The sequence below is a fragment of the Callospermophilus lateralis genome, chromosome 10, assembly GCF_048772815.1.
Source record: "Callospermophilus lateralis isolate mCalLat2 chromosome 10, mCalLat2.hap1, whole genome shotgun sequence".
NCBI lineage: Eukaryota > Metazoa > Chordata > Mammalia > Rodentia > Sciuridae > Callospermophilus > Callospermophilus lateralis.
In genome coordinates this window covers 122,736,972-122,762,174 of record NC_135314.1, presented here as the reverse complement: position 1 = coordinate 122,762,174, position 25,203 = coordinate 122,736,972, and the positions used below count along the sequence as shown (strand labels likewise).

General features: G+C 38.6%; 1 pseudogene; it reads left to right on the top strand.

Moving 5' to 3' along the window:
• Window positions 1–8,927: 8,927 nt before the first annotated feature.
• LOC143407940 (ATP synthase F(1) complex subunit alpha, mitochondrial pseudogene) lies at window positions 8,928–9,748 on the top strand (annotated as a pseudogene).
• Window positions 9,749–25,203: the final 15,455 nt, after the last annotated feature.

The following is a 25,203-nucleotide window of genomic DNA, read 5'->3' as shown; positions in this document are numbered from 1 at the left end:
CCTACCTCTCATTCTGTGTCTTCATTTCATGCTGTGGTTGTGTTGATTGGGAAGGAAGAATCTTCTCAGCTAGCTGCTAAGTACCAAGCAGATGCACTTCAGTTGAAAATGGTTAGCGGCTAGGGGTTAGCCAAATACAGGCAGCAGATGCGATAAAGGTAAGTAGGGTGTTTGGGTGGTGCGGTAATGGGAATTCAAACACTGAAAGACTTCAAATCGCCCCAGAGCACACATGCATTTCCATTTGTATAGGTTCTGGAGAGAATCAACTCACACCCCCAAATGGGTTGACAGAATTGAAACATCTAGGAATGAATTAGATATTATTCCGTTTCTCTAATAACTCTTCCTACGGTTCTAGTAATTTCATATGAATTCAGAGTGGGATACCAAACATTCATTGTCCTTGAACCAAAAGGATTTTAAATGGTTACGTTTTCATTAAACAGTGATCCTCTTATTTTAATGGTGGATCCTAACCTTGTCTTAAAGTATTTTAAATTCATAGAATAAACAAGTTGTCATTTTTCAAACATTTTTTTGTTGTTGTTCTAGTATTGGCTTTCTAACTTCCCCTTGTGCTTAAATCATGAACTTTTAGAGTCATGGACACATTCAAGTCCTCATTTATCAATAATGTTCTTGAGAGTATGGAGCGAGCTCCATCAGAGAGGGGAAATAAATTCACAAATTATATTTATGTTCCACATATTTTAAAGTGTCTCATGTCACATCAGGAAACCTGACTCCTCAGATACTTTTCTGAGATGATGTATCCAATCAAAAGAAGGCATTAATTAAGGAAACCGATAAGGAGCTTTGTGGATCAAAGTGAACATAAAGGCATAAGCCATTAATGTTTAAATTTTTATTCATTTCTGTGGACTTTAGCTGATCTTAACTATGTAGTTATGCAAATAATTTATCTATTATGTTGGGAGTGAAAAAAGGAAGAAGAAAGAATCCAGTCTTTGTAGTTTGCCCCATCTGATAAGTCCGCCTGATCTTACTGCTGAGCAGCTTTCTCATCTGGTTCTTATCTTTCCTTCCTGTTCAGCCATTCCAACACTCAGTAGCCTCCCTGATTCACTCTTTTTCCTTAGAGGCTCAAACCTAATGCCAAGCCCGCCCATAATTAAGCCCCACGAACACACACATATCCGTGCTATGGCTAATAATGAATTATTTGTATATAGGAACCAGAATCATGTCTATAAATGATAAAAAAGCCATTTTATTCATCATCTTTACACTTTAGCTTCTACAAATACTCATGTATTTTGATGTGTGATTTTCATCATTATTACCGCCAGAGGATAATGAGTATTGGAAGTGAGGCGCTTGAATGTATGTGTAAACAGCACAGAATTTGTAGTTTTATCTAGGTGGATACTCCAGGTAATTTTTACACAATCTGAAAAACTATGGGTGTATGAACTTAAGCTAATAAATCGAAAGATAATATGAGAATAAGAGCCTAATTTATGAGTACACTAGTATAATGCTTTGTCTCTCCGTGATGATTAAGCAATTTTCAAAATGATTTGGTCCCGATAATTTCAGTACCAAATAATTTATTTTATTTCAATTATTTTAATGAAATAAAAAGGCCTATATTACATTACATATTTCTTTGTTTTTGTAAGAGAAAAATAAACATTAAAACTCTAGGGCTGGGGCTGTAGCTCAGTGGTAGAATGCCTGCCTTGTATATATGAGGCACTGGGTTCTATCCTCAGCACCACATAAAAATAAATAAAGATATTGTGTCCATCTACAGCTAAAAAAATTTTTTGAAGTTTTAAAACACTCAAAGTTGTTATTAGTATCATTGATTATTACATTTTTATACTTGAAAGAACTAAAAAGAAAAGAAGACATGGGTACATACCTTTTTTTCCCCCTGAAATAAGTCCAGAACAAAGACTGTAGTTTGGAGATAAACTCATAGACCAGGTTAGATGAGCTACATCTTGTGGACATAATGGGAGCAGGAACTAGAAATCTTCAGCCAGGTTTGGTTGTGTTGAAGACAGTGGTGGAAAGTGGAACAGAGAATTTTAGGAGAGTGGCTAAAGACCAAGCAAAGATGTTTCAGCACAGTGGACAGCTCCTTCTCCCCCACCCCATCCCACCACCTCACTCATAAAAATAACCACTTATGCCTGCGCTAAAGCTCCTTTTTTTTTTTTTTTTTCGTAAGTACTTGAGGAATAAGATAATCAGGCTTAGGAACTCCTGAATGACTTAGACCTTGTGTTAAGATCTTCAATAGTGTCCATATCTAGAACAATTTTGCTACCACTATCATTATGATCATTTATTCGAGATACATTATCTTACTTAATCTATATAACATCAACAGATTGATAGGATTATTTCACAGATGAGAGAACTGAAGCTTAGGGAGCTTTGTAATGTCCATAAGATTACACAGCCCCGTCATTATAGAGGTGGAAAAACCCATGCTCATTGGCATTAAGCTATGAGAGTTTTGTCCCCAGGGTCTCTGGCAGGCGGACTTATCAGATGGGGCAAACTACAAAGACTGGATTCTTTCTTCTTCCTTTTCACTCCCAACATAATAGATAAATTATTTGCATAACTACATAGTTAAGATCAGCTAAAGTCCACAGAAATGAATGAACTCCCTATTTTCCATCTACCTTCTGCTCAAATCAGTTCCTCTGCACATCTGGCCACCCTTGCATCCCACAAAATTGAGTATTCTGGGCTGTAACATCTCTTTCCATTCTTCCACCTCAATTATTAAATTTGTGCTGTCTTTGGCCACAGCCTCCTCAACATTCCTACTTTACTGATCCCACAAAACCTCTCCTTCCACACATTCTCTCTCCTAACTCTGCCCTGACCTCCACTCACCAGAACTCACCATCAGCTCATCTGAATTCATGAATTTCATGAGCCCCCTTCTGGAAACATTCATCCTTGACTCTTGAGTCACTATTTTAACACAGCCTCCAGACAGACAGGTTGCTGTATTTCTTTTATTAATTTTTTCATTCTCTCCCACTTCCTAAAATTAATATTCCAAGTCTCCTTTGTTTTCCTGGGTCCACAGTTCAGAATTCTACTCCAGAAGCACACAGAACCTCAAATGCTACTTTAAGGGTACCCAAGTTTTATTAAGTCACTCACTGTTTTGGTCCCTCAACACCTGTGGTTGTCCACATTCATTTTTTTACATTTATTTTATCTCTAAAAAAAGACATGGTCTCTTATCTCTAAGTTGAGCTCTCAAATCTGTTCTCTACTGCCCAAATCTTCCCTCCCCTTCGAGAACCCTGTTCCTCTCTCATTATTCCCAGCCTCCCTTTGCAAACTCCTTTCTTTCGAATACAGGCAGACATCCTCAGACCTGGGGCATGCGGTTTTACTTATTCTCTGCTCACCCTTTAACAGCTCCTTCTCTCTCTTTTCCTTTTCACTGACAGCTTTTGAATGAATGATTTTCTACAGTTTAATTTCTCTTCTTACCAATCTCCAGCAATGGATATATCTTTCCTAAAGTCTCCAAGAATACATTCTCAAGTTCAGTGGTCTTTTCTCTGCCATGGCTTTCCTTGAATGTTCTAAAATGTTCCCCTACATTATTTTTTATGACCCTTTCCCCTAGTTTCCTGATAAGCTGAATTATTCTGTGGCATTCCTTTATTTCTCTAGACAGTCCTCTGTGAACCTTTACAGATCCTTCTTCATCTCTTCAAACTCTTAACTTGCCCAGTACACAGATCTTTAACAACCACAGTCATTTCAGTGGTTAATTAACTCTTATTGTCCAGCTGTGCTGAGAAAACAGATTATTCCCCTGGTGCACCTGACAGTGATCCCACTTCTTCCACTCTCTATAAAACATCTCCTTAGATGCCCTCCACCAGCTCTAAACAAGTGTTTTTACTTACAAAATACACACCCTCACAAACACACATATCATATAGTGACTATTCCTTACCACTATTTCCTGATGTCATCAAGTATTGTTGATTCTACCTTTGGAAAATGTCTCTCACATGCCAGGTGCTGTGGGACTTGCCTGTCATCCCAGTAATGCTGGAGGCTGAGGCAGGAGGATCAAGTTCAAAGCCAGCCTCAGCAACTTAGCAAAGCTTTAAGCAATTTAGCAAGATTCTGTCTCAAAATTAAAAAATGTAAAAAGGAGGGCTGGTGATGTGGCTCAGTGGTAAAGTGCCAGTGAGTTCAATCCTAGTACCAAAAGAGAAAGAAAGAAGAGAGAGAGAGAGAGAGAGAGAGAGAGAGAGAGAGAGAGAGAGAGAGGAAATGAAGGGAAGGGAAGGAAGAAAAAGGTCTCTCACATCATCCTCTCCATCCTATTTCTATATTAGCTCAGGCTATGAACATGTGGTGATTTTGTACCATCTTAACTATGTTCCTTCTCCTCTGTCTTCACAGATTTATTCTGTGTTTCTAGATAGCTCAATCTTTCCTTTATAAATTTGCAGGATGTGGTGGCACTCGCTTATAATCCTAACAGATCAGGAGGCTGAGGCAGGAGGATGGTGAGTTCAAACCAGCATCAGCAAAAGCGAGGCCCTAAGCAACTCAGTGAGACCCTGTCTCTAAATAAAAGACAAAATATGGCTGGGGAAGTGGCTCAGTGGTCGGGTGCCCCTGAGTTCATTCCCTGGTACCAAAAAAACAATTAAATAAAAATAAAAATAAAGTTAATTTGTTAACCAAGTAATTCATTTTATTTTAGAAGTTAAAAAAAATCAAGCTATAAAAAAGAAAACAACAAATACCACCTACAAGCCTATCATGCTACTGTTACCATTTCAATGTATTATCCTTCTGATATTTTCCATGCATGCCTTTTTATTTTTTACAAAATGTTACCATATGTTGTGTTTAAAACTGTGTTGAAAACATCGAGTATGTTCAATATCAGTACGATCCTTTCTTATCATCACATTGTTTTAATACCAGCAAAACATTTCCTCATGTGGATGCAATACAACTTAATTATTGCTGAACATTCCATTTGTTTTCAGTGCTTAGATTTGATAAACAATACTCTGAGAAGTATTCTTGAATCTGAATCTTTGTATACTTTTACAATTTTAAAATTGCAGAGTGAAAGAAGATGTTTTTAAGGCTTTTGACATAAATTGCAAAATTGCCCTTCAAAAAGGTTACAACCATTTTAAATTCCACTAGCGTTATATGAAAAATACCTGCTTTCTTGGACCTCATGCACAACGGGTACCATTTTAAAAATTATATGCCAACCTGGTAAGTGAAGTGGTAAATTGAAGTTGAATCTTTTTTTTTCATATTTGTTAGCCATTTGCATTCAAGTCTACTAGCAGAAATTTTAAAAAGGAGCCCAATTGTGTGATTATTGAATTTTACATGGGAAGGAGGAAAAGAGGATATAGAAGAAGGTAGGAAATGAAGACAGAGCTGAAGTCCTCGTGTAGCAGGGGGTCTCAGGACCCTCTAATCCTCCCATCTCCTGATTTATAGAATGTTAAGATTCTCAGAGATCTCCCCCTCCCTACTGCCTGACAATATGAGTAAATAAGAGCGACTAATGTTCTGAGGTAGAATGTGGAGAGGCAGCACAGTACACTGTCTTCATCCCCCCTTGGAGCTTCAAAGCACCCTTAAAACGTGCCATTTCACTGAGAGTTATACAGCTGTCAGCTCATCGTCTCCTCTAGCTTCAGCACAACCAGAGTGAGATCTCCAGCCATATGCTCATTATAGAACTCCACTCCAACTAAACAAGTTGGATACACTGTGAAGTTCACTGAGCAGAGTTTGACTGGTATGGAAATGTATTTGCCTTTGATGCTGGCAAAACGTGTTTGTTGGAAATTTGGGAATCTGTCAGAAAGGGAGGTAGTTTTAAATGAAGGTGAGGTAAGATGGAAAGATAGGACTTGGGGAATGCAGAAAAGTATTACCCAGATGGAGACAAAAGAGGGGCCTAGAAACACTGGAAAGAGAATAGTCATCCCTATCACCGGAAGCTCTTACAGCACATCACCCTAGAGAGATTCAACTTTGGATGGGGTTTCTTATTATAATTGAAGGCTTAAATCCTACCTTCTCCCTCTCAGCTAGATTAGGGGGATGTTTTTTAATCCTCTCTCCGAGGGGTTGCCAAAAAGGATCTGGGATTTGAAATGTGACACAGCACGTTGACAGAACTGTGGAAGGAGAGTTGAAATCATTTTTGTTTTTCTGAAATCTGGGATCCTGACTTTTCCTTTCCTTTGTAATTTCAGTTAAAATGAAAAGGAAAAATTAGAACACGTACATTCTCAAAAACGTTCAAGTCTGCTTCCACTGGGCCATCCTGCACTTTGGGGGAGCATCAAGCTTAGAAGGAAAGTCACACGACCCTTTCCTTAGCCCTCTTGCTGTGGCCAAGGAACGAGAAGTCCTAAGATTTTAGGGTGTACTCAGGCTTCCTCATAATCATAATCATATGGGGAAGTAAGAATTAGAATCCAGGCTCTTGAGCCTTCCCTGTGCTCTTAGGACACAACTGATTTCCTGCTGTAGTATTCCAGAGAAGTTTCCTTCCCCTGTGGGTGTGGGGCTGAAGAGTGTACCAGAAATCAGCTCCATCAGGGACAGATTGTTCTGTGAAGGCCTCTGGCTCTCTGTTCCCCTCCGCCACATTCTCTCCAGGCTTGACCTGAATCTGCTTGACTTGTAAATTCCAAAGCTGGAGCTGGAGTGACTTTTCTCTTTTAAAGACTATTATTTGATTATCTTCATAACTTTACTTATAGTGCTTAAATTATTTTTAGCATTTTTTCAGCTCACATGTGATTAATCTTAAATGATAATTTGACAATTTACTGACAGATTTCCAAAGAATCTGTAATTAATTTTAGTGCACAGTTCATTTTTTTTTCTAATTTAACACTTGCATTTATCTCATTATATATGTTGCATTAAAGATATTAATGTTCTATTTGAACCAAACATATATTTTAAGTCTCATACCGCTGGAAGGAAGTGGGGGATTTGACAACATTACAATTACATTTTTCAAAATGTCTGAACATAAAATATATATCAACCCTCATACTCCAAGTATATTTATGACATTCAATGCAACAACAACAAAAAAAAAATCAGAACTTCTCAGCCTAACAAAAATTCAATTCAGACCTGAGACCGAGAACGAAGTCTCGCAGCTCCCAGCTCATTTCCCTCTCCTCCCAGGCACATGCTTCCGCCTCGTTACTCTGATTATACAGCTGCTCCTCCAAAAGTTATTGCACAGTGACACACTCCATTGAGGGTGTGGACCGCCAGGGTTCTGGAGCAAGCACCAAGAGGAGCAAGAGACATTTCAAACAGCAACTTTGGAGGAAGGTAGTAGACATTATCAAGAACTAAGTCAGAGCTCAGGGGCAAGATACCAGGGACAGCTGAAGTCACCCATAAAATGTCATTCTGCACTTCCTGGAAATGTCAGACCCACTGGGAGGAAGCTCCCCCCTCCTTGTTTTCTGTGCCATGACTTATTCCCATGGCACGAGGCCCCCTCCTGTCTCCCATTCCCACCTTTTGCAGCTGGTTCTCCTATAGATAGTTTGGGTGAGTGATTTTATAGTCTTTGCATCCTTCAGGAAATATCTCATTATTGCCAGTGTATCAAAGAGTCTTCTTACAGCTTCTAGCATGACTATTAGAAGACACTCCACTAACAAGTCATTTCAACAGACATGTTCTCCAGCAAGAATCACTGGATATTTGGTTAGCCTCTATACTCTGATGACCAGTAAAATCAAAGAATGGAGGATATAGTACCCAAGAAAGCATCCTGAACAGAATTAGTATAACAGATTAACTTCAATAATATCCTTAAAGGTATGTGGAAAAAAAAGTTAGTGTGTGTACATCGACATATGTTTGAACACGTGTATCTGTGAAATATTCAAATAGAGATCAGAGATATTAAAAATTAGATTGTAACAGTAAGAAATTTAATAGATGGTCTACAAAGAAAAATGGCATTTGGCAGAATAATGATCAATGAGCCAAAATTTTAAGTGAAAAATTTTATCAGAATGAGCAGAAATGAATAACAAATATGAGTAAGAAAACAAAATTAAGAGACAGGGCCAGAAGTTTAAAAGATTAAAAGAGTTCAAGACAAACAATAAAGAGAATGTAGACAGTAAATTAATGAGCATATCAATAAAATTAACTAAGTTTCTTTAAAAAAATGAATGAACCCACCTGTTTGAAAGGGTTTAGCAGGTAGCAATTAGAATAAATACTCCACCATGCATATGCACATACCCACCTAGTGACATCAGAATGAAATTTCAGAACACCAACTTTAAAAAAAACCCTGAAAAATTTTATGGGAAAATAAAACAGATTATGCACAAAGTAACAAGAATACTATTTTAACTAGGGTTCATGAGTTTGAATTCTGGTTCGAATATTTGCAAACTTTGTGACTTCAAACAAATTACGTATCTTCTTGGTTCTTCATAGATAATAGCAATAAAATCTTGTAAGTTCATGGTTAAAGAACTTACATTTGGAAGTTGTCATTTGGAAGTGCATAGAACAACATCTGTTACATAATATATACTATATTATTGTTTAAAAAATAATATTAAAATCAGACTTCTCATGTAAATATTATTTTTAACGTGATTTCTGTACATCAGGAGTATGAAAATAATCCTTTTATAAATGGAAACAATGTTACTAGAAGAAATGATGACAAAACCAAACCAGTATTTGATGTAAATCCATACTTTATGCTTCAAATCCAGCCAAGAAGTTTGCTACAATCTCTTTAAGTGTTGCATGTGACTCTTCTGAGATCTTTCCATCAGCCTCGATGTTGCTACAAGGAACCTCCATGCTCTAACACCCACCTTCAGAAGATTGGCACTGCTGAGATGTCCTCTATTCTCAAAGAAGGTATTCTTGGAGTTGATACTTCTGTTGACCTTGAGGAAACTGGGTGTGTCTTTAGTATTGGTGGTGGAATTGCCCAACTTCATGGGCTGAGGAATGTTCAAGCAGAAGAAATGGTAGAGTTTTCTTCAGGCTTAATGGATATGTCTCCCAACTTAGAACCAGGCCATGTGGTGTCGTCATGTTCGGAAATGATAAACTAATTAAAGAAGGAGACATTGTAAAGAGAACAGGAGCCATTGTGGATGTTCCAGTTGGTGAGGAACTGTTGGGTCGTGTAGTAGATGCCCATGGTAATGCCATTGATAGAAAGGGTCCAGTTGGTTCCAAGACCCAAAGTGAGTGGGCTTGAAAGCCTCTGGAATCATTCCTCAAATCTCTGTGAGGGAACCAATCAGACTGGCACGGAGACTGTGGATAGCTTGGTGCTAATTGGATGTGGTCAACGTGAGCTGATCAGTAGGGACAGACTGGGAAAACAGCAATTGCTATTGACACAATTATTATCCAGAAACGTTTCAATGATGGACCTGATGAAAAAAAGAAGCTGTATTGTATCTATGTTGCTACTGCTCAAAAGTGATCCACTGTTGCCCAGTTGGTAAAGAGACTTACAGACCCAGATGCTCTAAAGTACACCATTGCAGTGTCAGCCACTGCTTCTGATGCTGCCCCACATCAGCACCTGGCTCCTTACTCTGGCTGTTATACAGCAGAACATTTGAGAGATAATGCCTTGATCATCTCTGATGACTTATCCAAGCAGGCCATTGTGTACCGTCAGATGGGTTTGGAATTTTAATACATCATGCATAGTGACAAAATGGATGTGTCATTTAAAAAAATTTATTGTCAACCTTGATGACATCAACATCTCCATTTCTTCTATATACTTGAGATACACAATTATAGCTTTTGTACTGAGTAGTGAAGGTATTAATTGAATAATAGAGTTTAATAAAGCAAGTTGCTCCTCTAATCTCTGATTAGTCTTAGGGAATTTTTATGAGAATTTGACTAGTACTATTGTAATCATTGCTGCTTTCTTTATTTTTTTTTTTACTATTTATATAGAAGTTTGATTTATCACTTGAATTACTGAATCTAGTTTACTCAAAATCTAGCCTCAATTTGCTCATCTGCAACTTGGGGATACCAACATCTGCTTTTCTGGAATTCTTCATGGATTTAATGTTTTAATATAGTACAGTAAAGTGAGGAGTGTTTGCCCAGGATGGGTATCTGCCAAGTACCCATTTCGTCTCATTCTTTACCCTCATACACAAAGTAACTCATGCACATAAAGAGACTCCAAAAAGGAGCTTCTTCTCCTTTTCCCCATTCTTTCTTGCCTTCATCCTCTTTCCTTTTTGCTGCAATGGGTTTGGATTTTTTTTATAAGAATTAGTGAAAATGCTCTATTCAGAGATATCTACAGTCCCTAATTCTTTTTCTTCACTTAGAATTTTCAAAATATCTAAACAGTTTTTGATGATAGATGTGAACGTGAGACCTGAACTGAGAATCACCTGCATAGAAGTAAGAATTAATTAATTAACAGACCTGACTGTTAATTAGGATAGTCAGGTCTGCTTTAATGTTCATATTTCAAGTTTCAGACAATTGTGAAAGTGCTAAGAAGTTAGAGTATGTATTGCTTGTCTCATATGAAAAACTGCTTCAAGACCCTTTAGTGAAGGATCTCCACCCCTAACAGAGATACAAGACTACTACTGTTCAGTCAGTATTCATATGAGAAATTCACGTGGGGCACCCCCAACTACAGCAGCCACATGGGACAGTCACTGGGATGTATTTGCCTGAGGAAGATCTTCTCCCAGGTGGCACAAATGCACATTCTATTCATGAATGTTTTTTGCTTTAGAACCAAAGGGAAATTCTACTTTGGAAATATTTTGTGAAAGAGAACAGCTTCTGGGTATTTCTTCTGCACCAGTGTAGGTATGACATATTTTAAAGAAAATCTTTCCTTTTAAAAGTCCCACCTACAATTGGGTGTATTAAATGACATCTCTTGCATTGTGTGAGGATTTACTAGTGTATTCCTCTTAAAACAAGCTCCCTCGGGCATCTAAAAATGCTAATTCATCCACAAAAATCACTTTGCTTGCCCAGGCCGTTTTATTTACAAGTATCATCCTAACAAATTGGTTGTACATTGCAGGGCATATACAAGCCTGAGATATATATAGATAATTTTCTCTGAATTGGGAGCTTTAAAAGTAAGTGGGATAAAGATAAATATGCTTTGTCCAACACTGGGTTCCTATTCTTATTATGCTTTGGAATATGTGAGCATGCAGCTTGCTCCTGCTCTTTATTTTCTATCCTGAGCAATCTGTTTCTCTATCATCTCCATGAAAATGCTGGAGGCCTGGGGAAAAGGGTCTACCTGTGGCTGCTTTATTCACCTTAGTATCCATCTTGAGGATACATTTTCTTACCTTTAAAAATGAGATTAAGGGGCTGGGGTTATAGCTCAGTGATTGAGCGCTTGTCTTACACACGTGAGGCCCTGGATTCGATCCTCAACACCACATAAAAAAATAAACAGGGCTGGGGTTGTGGCTTAGCGGTAGAGTGTGCATCTAGTGCGTGTGAGGCCATGGGTTCAATCCTCAGCAACACATAATTAAAAAATAAATATTAAAAAAAGAAATGTATTTAAAAATAAATAAATAAATAAACAAATAAAAATAAAGATATGGGCTAGGATTGTGGCTCAGTGGTAGAGTGCTTGCCTCTCACATGTAAGGCTCTGGGTTCAATCCTCAGCACCACATATAAATAAATAAATAAATAAATAAAGGTATTGTGTCAACACACACACAAAAAAAAAACTTTAAATGAGACTAAGAAGCTTTTGCTTCTCTTTATGCTTGAAAACCACCTCCAAATACAAGGAGAAAAAAACAAGCAAGTGAACAAATTTTATTTCTAAAGACACTTGAAGCAAAATATAGAGAGAGATGGAAAGCAGATGGAAAAAGTAGTCAATTTCTACTAATAATTAAGCAAATCTAATTATTTACAGAGGGTAAAGAGAAAGAGGGGGAAGCTAATTCAACTACAGAACCATGGGAAGGCTCAGTAAAGGTCAGGTACTCCAGAAGATGGTGGGGAGGGAATCTAAAATAGGTGGATTCATTTAGTTCATGGAAGAAACCGACTCTCCAAGCTCATCTCACTTTATAGCATTAGGAAGTGATTAACTTCCCCACCCCTAGGACACTAGAAGTGAATTCTCTGGGGGAAAAAAAAAAGAACAAGGGACGTCTAGACTTGGCTCACCTAGAGGATGATGGAGGATGTTGGGGGTAAAATGGCAAGCTGAAGTTGGGTAGAGAACAATAAGTGAATGACACCAAATAAAAAGAATCCCTTCCCCGTGTTCTTTCCCAACCAATTCTGAGTGCTATGAGCCCATGTTGTATATGCAGGCAAAAGGTTGAAAGACTCTTCTCTGGAGAAGGTAAGTTACTCCAGAGGCAAAACTTCACCCACAAGCAGGGAAATGTCAGTGAGCTTGTAAAAACCCCATTCTTAAATATAAATGAATTATACTTAACTATGAAAGCAAGGACCCAAAATACAAACAAAAAGGGAATTTGAAGAAAACAGAGATAAAGAAGAAGAAAACCCCCCCCAAAGAACCATAATTAATAACCATAAAGAGAAAATATGACATCCATGAAATAAGAACAACGTATTTTAGAAAAGAATAAGAAGAGAGGGAATGATATTTTAGACATTATGCATATGATGAGCCAAAATTAAAAGACTAATAAAAAGATCAAAAGCAGAGCAAAAATAAAATAGAGACAAAATGGATACAAAAAGATAAGAAAATTTAATTTTTTTCTCACTTCTGGAGAGCCAATATGTAACTAAAAAGAACAAGAGAATATAAAATAGAAAACTATTTTTTTTAATGCCAAAAAGTATCCTAAAACTGAAGGACTTGAGTTTTTAGATTGAAAGAGCCTGCTCACTACCTGAACAGTGAACAAAATAAGATCTGTGCTAGGGCATGTTCTCCTAAAATTTAAGAACATAAACAGAAAATACAAAGAATTTCCAAAAAGAAAAATCAGATTACCTAAAAAGAATCCCAGGCTTTCTTGGCAATAACTGAATAAATATGATTTTCATCACAGAATTCTATACCTAGCCAAAATATCAACCAAGAGTGAAGTTAAGTAGAAGCATATTTTGATACTACAAAGAATCAAAAATTTTATCTTTCATGAACTCTTTCTATGATGGTTATATCCCACCAAAATGAAAGAAATATATGGGATTCTGGAAACATGTAATCTGCTTTAGAAGCATGGATATCCATGATGGTAGCCTAAAATTTTGTCAGGAAGTACAACAGGACTAGAGAACAAGCAGCCCATAAACTGGAAAACAGGGAATCGTGTGGAATATCTCAGGCTTGAACTGAGAGTTTTTACTATGTGGAAAGTTATATTGAGACATGATTTATCGAGCAGTTGAAAGGTGTTGGAAAATACAGCCACAGAATCAAAAAAAAAAATAAGCAAAGGAAAAAATAAGATAATAATAAATTTCTAGGAAAGCCAGAGTCATTCATGAACTGTGTACATCCTTCACTATAATACATCAAATGCTGCAATGCCCTGCCTTGCTCAAGTGCACAGCAAGAAGTATTTTCACAGTTGTAATAATAAAAACATTGAACAAGTAAATATTTGACTAAAAATTGTGGTACATCTGTAATGAGGAAAAAAGAACACTAAAATCATTTGCTCTAATATGGTAATGTGTAAATATGATGAAACAAGGAATGTCTATATGTATGCAAACTGTAACAGAAAAGAAACTAGAAACTTTAAAGTCATTGTCTTCTCTCCAGGTGGAGGAGGAAAGTGAAATCAGAGGGGGAGATAACTACTATTTTTTATTATAAGTCTTTTAGCACTGTTTGACTATTTAATATAATATATGGATAAATACTAAAACTGAATTGAGGTATATAATAAACATTTTTAATGTTTTAATGTCAATTTTTTAGGATTATAAAGAAAATGCAGGTTTATTAAAGATTTATAAGATACACAATAATTAAGAAAACTTTAAATTACCCATCCAAAATAAGGAAATAGGGAAAGTAGATCTGACCAAATTGTTGCCATGAAACCCATTATTTGTGCAATATTAATGTGCACAAATACTTTCAATTTAAAAATTATAAGGGCTGGGAATGTAGCTCCGTAGTGGAACACTGGCCTAGCTTGCACAAGACCCTGGTTTTGATCTTTATCATGGAAAAAAAAATTATCCATCCAGTGTCATCTGTTGGGAGCCATTCTTTATTGATATGAACAGAAACTATCTTTCAGATCATTTATATCCCTACTTTAGCTTGATTATAATCAGAGGTTTTCATGTGTTAAAACATTTCTCATGAACATTTTTATTGGCTGCATAAAAGTCCATCTGATGATATGACATTATTTAATTATAGACATGTTTTGGGATATTTCTTTTTTTAAAAGATTTTCCAGTTATAAATAATTTGAGCCTAGTGTGGTGGTACATGCCCCTAATCCCAGCAGCTCCAGAGGCTGAGGCAAGATAATCACAAGTTCAAAAGTCAATCTCAGCAACTCAGCAAGGCCCTAAGCAACTTATGAAGACCCTTTGGGGAGCCACTCTGAATGACCACACCTTCCAGTCCTGGAGCACGAGGCTCTGACCAATTACTACATTCGTGGTGGCTTGGGTGTTGACCCAGCTCTGATAGCAAGGTGGTCTTCTGAGTAGGTGTTGCGTTAGATTCACTTGCTCCCTTGTAATTCTACCCCTTCTGCCCTTTTATGGATAGAACTTTCTAAGAACAGTGTCCCTCCAATAAAAGCTGACTTCTGAACATTCTCTCTCTCTCTCATCAGCCTCTAGTGAATTTCTCTTGCTCTCCATTTTGGGGAGCCTGAGGCTGGGAGCCTCAGTGCACAGCAAGAAGTATTTTCACAGAGGAAGCTGTCCAGAAGCTTGTGTAAAGGTTAATGGTGGCTGTGTTTTATTTTATGTCACTACAAATTCACACGAGTGACCTTAAATCAGCTGCCCTTGCTGGTCAGGGGCGGCAGACCCTGTCTCAAAATAACAAAAAGCAGAGTGGGTGGGGATGTGGCTCAGTGTCTGAGCACCTGTAGGTTCAATCCCAATGACCAAAAAACAAACAAATAAATAAATCGTGCTATTTTAAATTTACTTGTCAGTTGATCTTTCCCAGGGTTTTCTCGTCTTTGCCTGGGAAGAATTCTTGGAAGGTAAATTGCTAGGCCAAATAGTAAAAATATGTTTGAGACATTTGGTGCATGTTATTAAATTGCCCTACAGAAAAAAAAAAAAAAGATTCTTCCAACTCATATTATCCCAAGCAATATATGAGAATATCTCATTTCGCTGTCACCCTACTGGGACTGAATTTTCTCATTATATATTTAAAAAAATCATTTTAAACTAAACATAAGTAAAATGGAACAGTTTTCTTCAAGATGTTGGATTTTTCCAAATTTTTTAAAATTGGTGACATGAAGATGAACTTCTAAGAAAAGCCCCATAGAAAGCAGAAGATACAGGCCTTCCCCGCAGTATCCCTGTCCACCCCACCATAACCCACATGGTTACCCGTGTGCTGAATGAACTCTTGGTGAGATCATTCAAAGGATGGAAACAGAAACAAGAACTAAATACAACAAAATCATGCTATTTCTGCATTAACCTTTCTATACTCATAAGGACATCCTGAATCATGGAATTAATTGATAAGTTCATTGATAGAGATTTACAACCTCTCATTATTTAAAAGAAAGGAGCACACTAACTAAGATTCTTGTGATAATTTGGGCTCATGGGATTTTTTCTGTAGAACCAGGGGCTAGTAAACAGAGTGGTTAACAATTTACTGAAGTCATCTTAAACATCAGACACTTAACTTGTAGTATCTCATTTAATGCACACTGACACCCTATTAGCTTAGTACTATTCCCATCGTAGAGATGAGGAAATTAACCATGTAAGGATCTAGTTTGCCCAAGACCATGGAACTTGTATGGCTTGACAGCCAGCTCAATCTCCTAGATCCTCATCTCAGACAATAGCCACAAATTAGAAAGCAAGCTGAAGAACTGTGCTTTCCAGCTACACTCAGGGGAATCAAACACACTTGTAGCCTCAGGCTTCTTAGTCTCACGGAGGGTCTAAAAGTTAGAGGTTATCCTTGTTTAAAATCTGCTCAGAGTAACAAGAAAGCTATGGTCAAGAGAGGGCAAGTAGCAGGTATTCAGAATGGGGAGAAAGACAGATGGCAAAGGATTTGCTCTGTGATGCTTACAAAGACCGAACCTGACTGATAGAGGAAGTTGGAGGAGGCAAGAGAATTTCAGTGCAGTCTATTTAAACTGGTTTCTAATTACATTTTTAACTTTAAAGAACTATACAATTATAAGTTATTATTACTAACAAGAACTTCTCCACAATGAGGCAGCCTCTCTCCTATGGGAATGAATAAAAGTTAATTTCTGATAATTCTTTTGAGAAAGATCTACCTCACACACTTCAGCTGCAAGGGTCTTAAAAGCAATGCCAACCTTGGAAAGTAACCTTGTCGTTTGATTCCCGTCCCTGCTACTCAGCCCCCACTGACGGCCATCGGATCACTACATCCAATAACAGGATCCTGCGCCATGCCCCCAGCAGCTGTCCCATCCAAGTGGGTACCAATTCTAATGGGCTAACCCCAAGAGAGACTGTGTCCCATTCCCGGGTACCCCAGATACTTGGCAGGATTTAGATTCTGTTCTTCTCTGTATATACACTATCTTATACACACAGGGAAAATATGACAAACCTCCTTCTACCCACTACACGTTCCGTCAAATCTCATTTTGCTGTAGACATATTTTAATAACACAGCACAGTTACAGTGAAAGCCTCCCATGAGCCTCTTCTTGTCCTCCCCCCTCCCTCCCCTGAGTTAAGCACCATCCTGAATGTGCTGATGACCATCTACTTACACGACTGGCTTTGTGTCCATCCTTCATTTCGTGGACATACACGATGAATGGGTCTCTGTGTTTCCGAGGCTTCCGTGACAAGTTTTGCAGCTTAACAGAGATCTCTTGTTTTCTAGGCATCGTTCTGGAGGCTGGAAGTCAGTATTGACAGGGCCAGGCTCCCTCTGATGGCACTACAGCAAGATCATGCCTTGCCTCTTCCAGTAACTGGTAGCCCTGGGTGATGCTTGGCTTGTGGCAGTTTAACTATATTTCCTGCCTCTGTCTTCAATGGTATTTTCTCCCTGTGTCTCTGTCTTCTCATATAAAAACACCATCATATTGGATGAGGGCCACTCTAATTACCTCCTCCTAACTCATCACATCTACAACAACCTTGTTTTCAAATCGGGTCATATTCTGAGTAGTGGAGGTTAGAGCTTCAACAAATCCTGATGGGGGACATAGTTCAACCCATATCACTATCTACAAATATCAAGACATGATTGGATGTTTGAAAACTTATGTAAGTGATGTCATTCCATTGGTGCTCCTCTAGCTAAATACCATGAACTAGATGATTTATGAAGAGAGAAAAAAAATTTCCTCATGTTCTGCAGGTTGGAAAGTTCAAGATCAAGGTACTGGCAGGTTTGGTGTCTGGGGCAGACCTGTCTACACATGGTGAGAAGAATGGAAGGGCTGGCGGGCAGCTCTCAGAAGTCTCTTTGCTAAGGGCATCAATCCCACTTAGGAGGACTCTGCCGAGTTACCTTCCAAGGACCCCACCTCTTAATACTGTCACCTTGGGGGCTGAATTTCAACATGTGAAATCTGACACATATCCATCAAATCATAACAGGTGGGTAGTTTTATTCCATGTGGAAATCCACTTGGGCCTTTCACATAAACTATCAATTTCAAAAGAGTAAAAAATACCGCACTTTGCCTCATGAACTTAGCTTTCAGAGGAGAATCAGCTCCAACACGCACGAGGAGAGAGGAGGGCAGATCATCAGCAATGGCTCCTTCTCGTGCTTTATGGTTCTGTTCCACACAGGCAATGGGAGCACAACTAGACAGAGGGGACCCCAACTCACCTGAGGGGCTCACAGCAGGATTCCTGGAGAAAGTGTCCACACCAGATCCTGAAGGAGTGCTGTTTTAGTCAGCTTTTTTAGCTGCTGTGACTAAAGGGCCCGACCAGCTCAATTACAGAGGAAGAGTTTATTTGAGGGTTTGTAGTTTCAGAGGTCTTAATCCATACAGACCTGTTCCTTAGGGCTCAAGAGGAGGCAGAACATCATGTCAGGAGAGGGTGGCAGAGGCAAGCAGCTCACATCATGGTGACCAGGGGGCAGAGAGAGAGAGACTCCACTAGCCAGATACAAACATATACCCCAAAGCCACACCCCAATTCCCACCTCCTCCAGCCATACCCTACCACTTCAGTGACCCCTCAGTTAATTCCCATCAGAGTAGTAAATCACTGATTGGGTCAGACTCTTGCAACCCAATCATTTCCCCTCTGAACCTTCTTGCGTTGTCTCACACATGAGCTTTTGGAGGACACCTCACATTCCAAACCATAACAAGTGCAGGAAAATAGGCCTGGCTCTTTGGCAGAACAGAGGGACTTCAGGCAGAGGTGAAGAATTGGGTGAAGTCAAGGAAATAAGCAAGAGCACAGTCCCGGCAAAGGGAAAACGTGGCCCCGTGCACTTCAATCAAATATGAAACAGGAGGGCTGAGGTGTGGGAATGGGCATGAATCCAACTGGAGGACCTCGTTCACCCTGTCAGGAGGTATTAGTTTACTAACACAAATTACCTGCTGCTATAACAATTACCATTAAGGGGCTTAAAACGACAATGTCAAGGCTGGAAGTCTGAAATCAAGGAGTTTGCAGAGTTAATTCCTCCTGGAGATGCATAAAGGGCTGGTTCAGTTCCATGCCTCTCTTAGCTTCTGGTGGCCACTGACAATCCTTGTTCTTCCTTGACTTTAGACACACAAGTCCTATCTCTGCCTCTATTGTCACATACCCTCCTTTTCTCATCTAAGGACACTTATCATTGGACTTAGGGCCCACCTAATCTAAGATGGTCCCAGTCAAAGATTCTTCATCTTAATTATATCCACAAAGACTCTCCTTCCATATAAAGTTGCATTCAAAAAGTTTGGACATAGTTTTTGGGGGTTCACTATTCACCCCACTCCAGGGAGCTCAAGCATTGATCTTCCGGCAATGGAAAGCCCCTCAAACTTTAAACAAGAAGAGATAATTTTGATTTCTATTACAGTTAAAATGTCTCAGCAAGGGCTGTATTAGAAAGGATGGAGAGAAAGGGACAGGCTGAGAAATAATTAGGATTTATTCTCAGTAGGACTTGATTCCTTAGATGTGAGAGTTGAAAATAAAGGATACCTATGATGCTTCCTGTTTTGTCTTGAATGAATTTGATGATTATAAAGAGACATCAAAAAAGAGAAGTTCTAGGGAAAAGATTATTCTTCAGTTTTTTGACATGTTGATTTTGATGGCTTTTTTTTCTGTAGCCTAGTGGAGAGATCTAATAGGCTGAGCTAGAGATTTTGGTTTGGGAGTCATCTCTGAATAAGTAAAGATAAAAACTAATGATGAGACTTCAACACTAATCAGTCCAGGAGCTAAGGCTATAGGTGTAAAACTGATCCCCAGGAAGAAACTGGAAAATATGGGCCAAGCATCAAAAGGAGACAGAGTTCAAGTGAGAGGAACCTGGAATACCTGCTGGGAAATCAGATCACAGAACCTGGGAATGGACTGGCTTGGTCCATTAGCACTAGAAAATGGCCATACCTGGGTAGCGTCAATGGCCAGGCTGCCCCCATGTCAAACATGGAAGTAAAAATGGCACAACTGAATGCATGCTCAATTTGCCCATGGAGCAACGTGTGGGCCAGGCCTGAGCCAATAGTGAGGGTTGGAAATTCATTATACTGAAAGCTTCACCAACATTTGCAGAAAAATGCATACTAAGATTTGCAATTGTGAGTCAGGAGCCCATAAGAGGGAGAGAAGCCACATTTCAGGCAGTAAGAAGATGCTTTTGGAAGAAGAAAGTAAAGTATCTTCCAGTTGGATAGCTCTAGGACTTAATAACCAAAGGATCTGGTAGGGATCCTGTATTTTCTAATATTTCCCTTCGCCATATGCTGTAGTTGAATGTTTCCCCCAAATTCACGTGTCAGAAACTTAGTCTCTAATGCAACAGGGTTGGGATGTAGCACCCTTCAGAGGTGAGTAGGCCAGGAAGGCTCTACTCTTGTGCATGGATCAATGCTGTTATCCTAGGACTGAGCTAGCTCTCATGGGCACAGGCTCCTGGTCAAAGGATGATTCAGTCCCCTTCCTCCCTCCCTTCCTTTGTTCCTTGTCTCTTTCCTTCTCCCTCCATGTGATGCCTTCTGCCATACTGTGACACAGCAAGTGGCCCTCACCAGATGCAGCCCCTTGACCTTGGACTTTATAGCCAATAAATAATTTTTCTTCTTTAATTATCCAGTCCAATCTCCAGTATCCTATTAAAGTAACACCAAGTGGACTAAGACACCATAGGTGTTCCAAATCCTTGTGCATGAGGTGCACAAAATATCATCTAAGCAGAAGTATCTTAAAAGGATTATAGAAGTCTCAGTGTAGATTCTCTGCCTCAATAGTCTATTGAGCTTACATAAGAGAACCCACATACTATTCCAAATACAGGTATGCCCGATAGCAATTGTTGTCAAAAGAATTTTAAAAGACATCACCAAGCTCAAGAGAAGGAAGCTTCTACAATGAGAGGGAAATGAAAATCCACTCACATTTTGAGCTTGAAGTTTGAATGTCTGCCTGGGGAAGAGCACTCAGACTAGAGGCCCCAGGAGAGAGTTGTCCTGTCCTTCACAGTGACACTCTTCCCATGACCCCAGACTCAGCTGACACCAGCGTCCCAGACGGATTGCCGCAGTCTGGCTGGGCACAATTCAGGAGCCACTTGTCAAAAGAAACTAACTTTATTTTTAGAACCACACAAGATAAACAAAACAGCTCCTCAGGAAAAAACCCTCAGAGCCCAACTGCCACCACTGGCTTCCCACAAGCCACACACCCCAACAACCTCTTCTTCCCACAATCCTCCTGCTCTTGAGGCCGATTGGCTGGGTTGCATGGGCGGAGCCAAAAAAGTCCCCCAATGAGCAGCTCCGTGGTCTGAAAGGGCAGGGAAACAGCCCAATGAGCATCACCGCAGAGGAGCCAATCAGCTAGATGTTGCTGGGGCTGCTGTGAGCCAATCATCAGCTGGCAGTCTGAAAGGGCAGGGATACAGCTCAATGAGCATCTCCACAGAGGAGCCAATCAGCTAGGTGTTGCTGGGCCACTGTGAGCCAATCATCAGCTGGCAGTCTGAAAGTTTGCTGGAGCCCCTTCGGCTGTGGCTCTCAACATCTCCCCCTCTCTGTTTAAACAAGAAGCATGTGGCTTAGGGACCGTGTCTGCCTTAGGTTGTCCAATAGTACATATGGTCCCTACCCGTTATTGGATGAGCTGACCTCAGGGCGTCAGCCTCCTGTCTTAGGTTGGTACCATAGTAATTGGATCTTACCCGTCATTGACTACCAGTCCAGTATACAGCCACACCTGTGTAGAGGTCTTCGTACCAGCGGGGGGGTGAGGTTCTTTGCCTCACCTCTGTTGGCCCCCAAATTTTAGCTGAACGATCATGATAAACAGAAGGGAGGAAGATACACCAAGCCAGCTGACGGCTCCTTTTGGAAAAATTGTATCACTGATGACACCATCAGCATAAATACCCCAACACTACCAGAAGTTGCTGCACCAACAGATAGTTCACAATGCATACAGGTGAGTTCACAATGCATATAAGTGATACATAGTCCAGGCAAGTTCTGCAAGTAGTTCAGTGATGGCTATTGCAGAAGCTGTAGATTGGTTTTATCTTTGTCTTCATGCACTGGGATGAAGATAGGAATTCTGACAATAATGGCTAAAGAAAAATTATATAACATTATATAACATTCCAGAAGGCACTAAAAGAAAACAATTTTCTTAACAATTTACATTGTCTTCACCGGCACTGGGATGAAGATAGGAATTTTGGCAATAATGGCTAAAGAAAAAATTATGTAACGTTCCAGAAGGCATTAAAAGAAAACAATTTTCTTAACAATTTACATTATCTTTAAGAGAATTATTAAATATAATGAAAAGGAAAGGTGAAAGTAAACAAACAGATCTGTTAACCTCCTTTTTTGTTCACATTTTAAAACAATCTTCAACAGCTGTTTATCCAATTTAAATTAAACCATTTAAATCACGTGAATAAAAAAAAAATTATTTGGATCCATTTTTTCATGAGCGCTCATCATATATGACATATGGACATACATACATTCAAACACAAAACACAAGTGTGCACACATAATACATACGACACATAACATAATAGTAAAGGCCTTATAACTTTTTACAGGTGAAATCTCCATTGCAATGTTTAAAAACTCTATAGTCAAAAAATAGAACTGATCAGCAAAACAGTAACCTAGGTCTGTATGAGCTCAAAAAAAAAAAATATGGGAAAGGGCAATAATAAAATAGATATTGAAAAAAGCATTCTGGTTCTGTCGCAGATGTAAGAATAACCAAACTGGAGTTCTGGATATCACATCTTCTTTTTGGTCTGTAGAAATCGCTTTAGTTAATCTGTCTGGAATCCAAATCAGCTGCTGTTCTCCCTGTGGAAACACATAAACAGACCCCCGATTCCAGGCAATCACTGGGTCAGGACCTTAGTTAATCTCTCTGGAATCCAAATCGGCTGCTGTTCTCCCTGTGGAAACACACAAACAGACCCCCGACTCCAGACAATTACTGGGTCAGGACCTTTCCATTGTCCTGTTAGAATATCCTTCCAAAGTACCTTGGGCTTATATACATTTTTTGGACACATATGCCTTTCCGCAGCACTAAGCCCTGATGAATCCAAATTTAAAAAGTTTAGAGTAAAAAGGGTTATTTTAAGTTTATCTTTGGGGAATATATACCCCTTGCCAATTCCTTCTTTTTGCTTTAATAAGTACATTTTAATAGTTTGATGAGCTCTTTCAACTATGCCTTGTCCCTGTGGATTGTATGGGATTCCTGTTATATGAGTAATGCCAAATGATGAGCAAAATTGTTTAAAAGAGGTAGAAGTATAACCAGGGGCATTATCCGTTTTTAACTGTTTTGGAACGCCCACAGTGGCAAAATTTTGTAAGCAATGAGCTATAACATCTTTAGTTTTTTCTCCGGCATGAAGGGAGCCCATCAAAAATCCAGAAGAAGTATCAACTGTAACATGCAAATATTTTAATTTTCCAAATTCTGGCAAATGTGTGACGTCCATCTGCCAAATATGGTTAGGTATCAATCCTTTAGGATTGACTCCAAGATTAACTTGTGGTAAAAAGGTCACACAATTTTGACATTGTTTTATTATTTGTCTAGCTTTTTCCTTAGTTATTTTAAAACGCTTTTGTAAAGTATTAGCATTGACATGGAACTTTTTATGAAAATTTATAGCTTCTTCTAGTGTAGAGAAAATATGTATGTCATGTGTAGTTTTATCTGCTAAATCATTGCCCAAACTAAGGGCTCCAGGCAATCCTGTATGTGCCCTGATATGTCCTATAAAGAATGGATCTTTTCTGTCCCAGATTAGACTTTGTATAGTGGAAAGCAAAAAGAAAATAGTAGAGGAAGGGGAAATCCTACCAGCATCTTCAAGGGATACTATAGCATTAACTATATACTGACTATCGGAAAATAAATTAAATACAGAATTTTTAAACATCACAAAAGCCTGTAATACTGCCTTAAGCTCTACCTTTTGAGCTGATTGTTTGGGTACTAAAAATGTAAAAGTTTGATCAGGTGTAACTATTGCTGCTGTACCATTATTTGATCCATCAGTGAATATATTTGGAGCATTCCCGATAGGTGTTTTTCTTGTCATTTTTGGAAAAATTACAGGATGCGATGACCAAAAAGACAATAAAGGATTAGATGGTAAGTGGTTATCAAATGAAACATTAGATTTGCACATGATTATTGCCCAAGTATTTAACTCATTGGCTAACTCATCAATTTGATCCATAGTATATGGAGTAATAATTTTATTGGGAGAAATTCCAAACACTCCCTTTGCTGCTTTTATTCCTTTGAGTATTAATTGTCCTACAGCCTCAGGATACCTAGTAAGAATAGTGTTAGGAGAATAAGATAAATGTATCCATAATAATGGGCCTTCTTGCCAAAATACTCCTGTAGGAATATTTTTTGTTGGTAGTACAATAAATAATAAAGGCAAACTTATATCAATTCTATCCAAATGCATATTTTCCATATATGTTTCAATGATTTTTAATGCCTTTCTTGCTTCAGGCGTTAACATTCGGGGTGAATTTGGATCTGATGGACCTTTTAGGATATCAAGTAAAGGTCCCAACTCTCCTGTTGGTATACCTAGATAAGGCCTTATCCAATTTATGTCTCCTAATAACTTTTGAAAGTCATTAAGTGATTTGAGTTGATCTACTCGTATTTGAATTTTTGGTGGACGGACCATGGTTGAGAATAATAGAACTCCTAAATAATTAATTGGAAAATTTAATTGTACTTTATCTATTGCTATCTCTAGATTATAATTTTTTAATAAGTTTGTAAGTGTGGCATAACAGTCTAGCAATGTGTTTTTAGCTTTGTGTGCTAATAATACATCATCCATATAGTGAAATATTTGTAGTTCAGGATTTTGATTTCTAAGTGGCTGGATTGCTTTGTTAACATAAATTTGACACATAGTTGGGCTGTTAGCCATCCCTTGAGGGAGTACTTTCCATTCATATCTCTGATCAGGACCTTCATGATTCAGTGCAGGGATAGTAAATGCAAAACGTGGACTATCCTCAGGATGAATTGGAATTGAAAAAAAACAATCTTTAATATCTATAACTAAAACATACCAAGTTTTTGGCAAAGCAGACAATTGAGGAATCCCCGATTGAGCAGGTCCCATAATAACCATCTCATTATTAATGGCTCTTAAATCTTGCAATAATCTCCATTTACCAGATTTCTTTTTGATGACAAAAATGGGAGTATTATGGGGAGATACAGAAG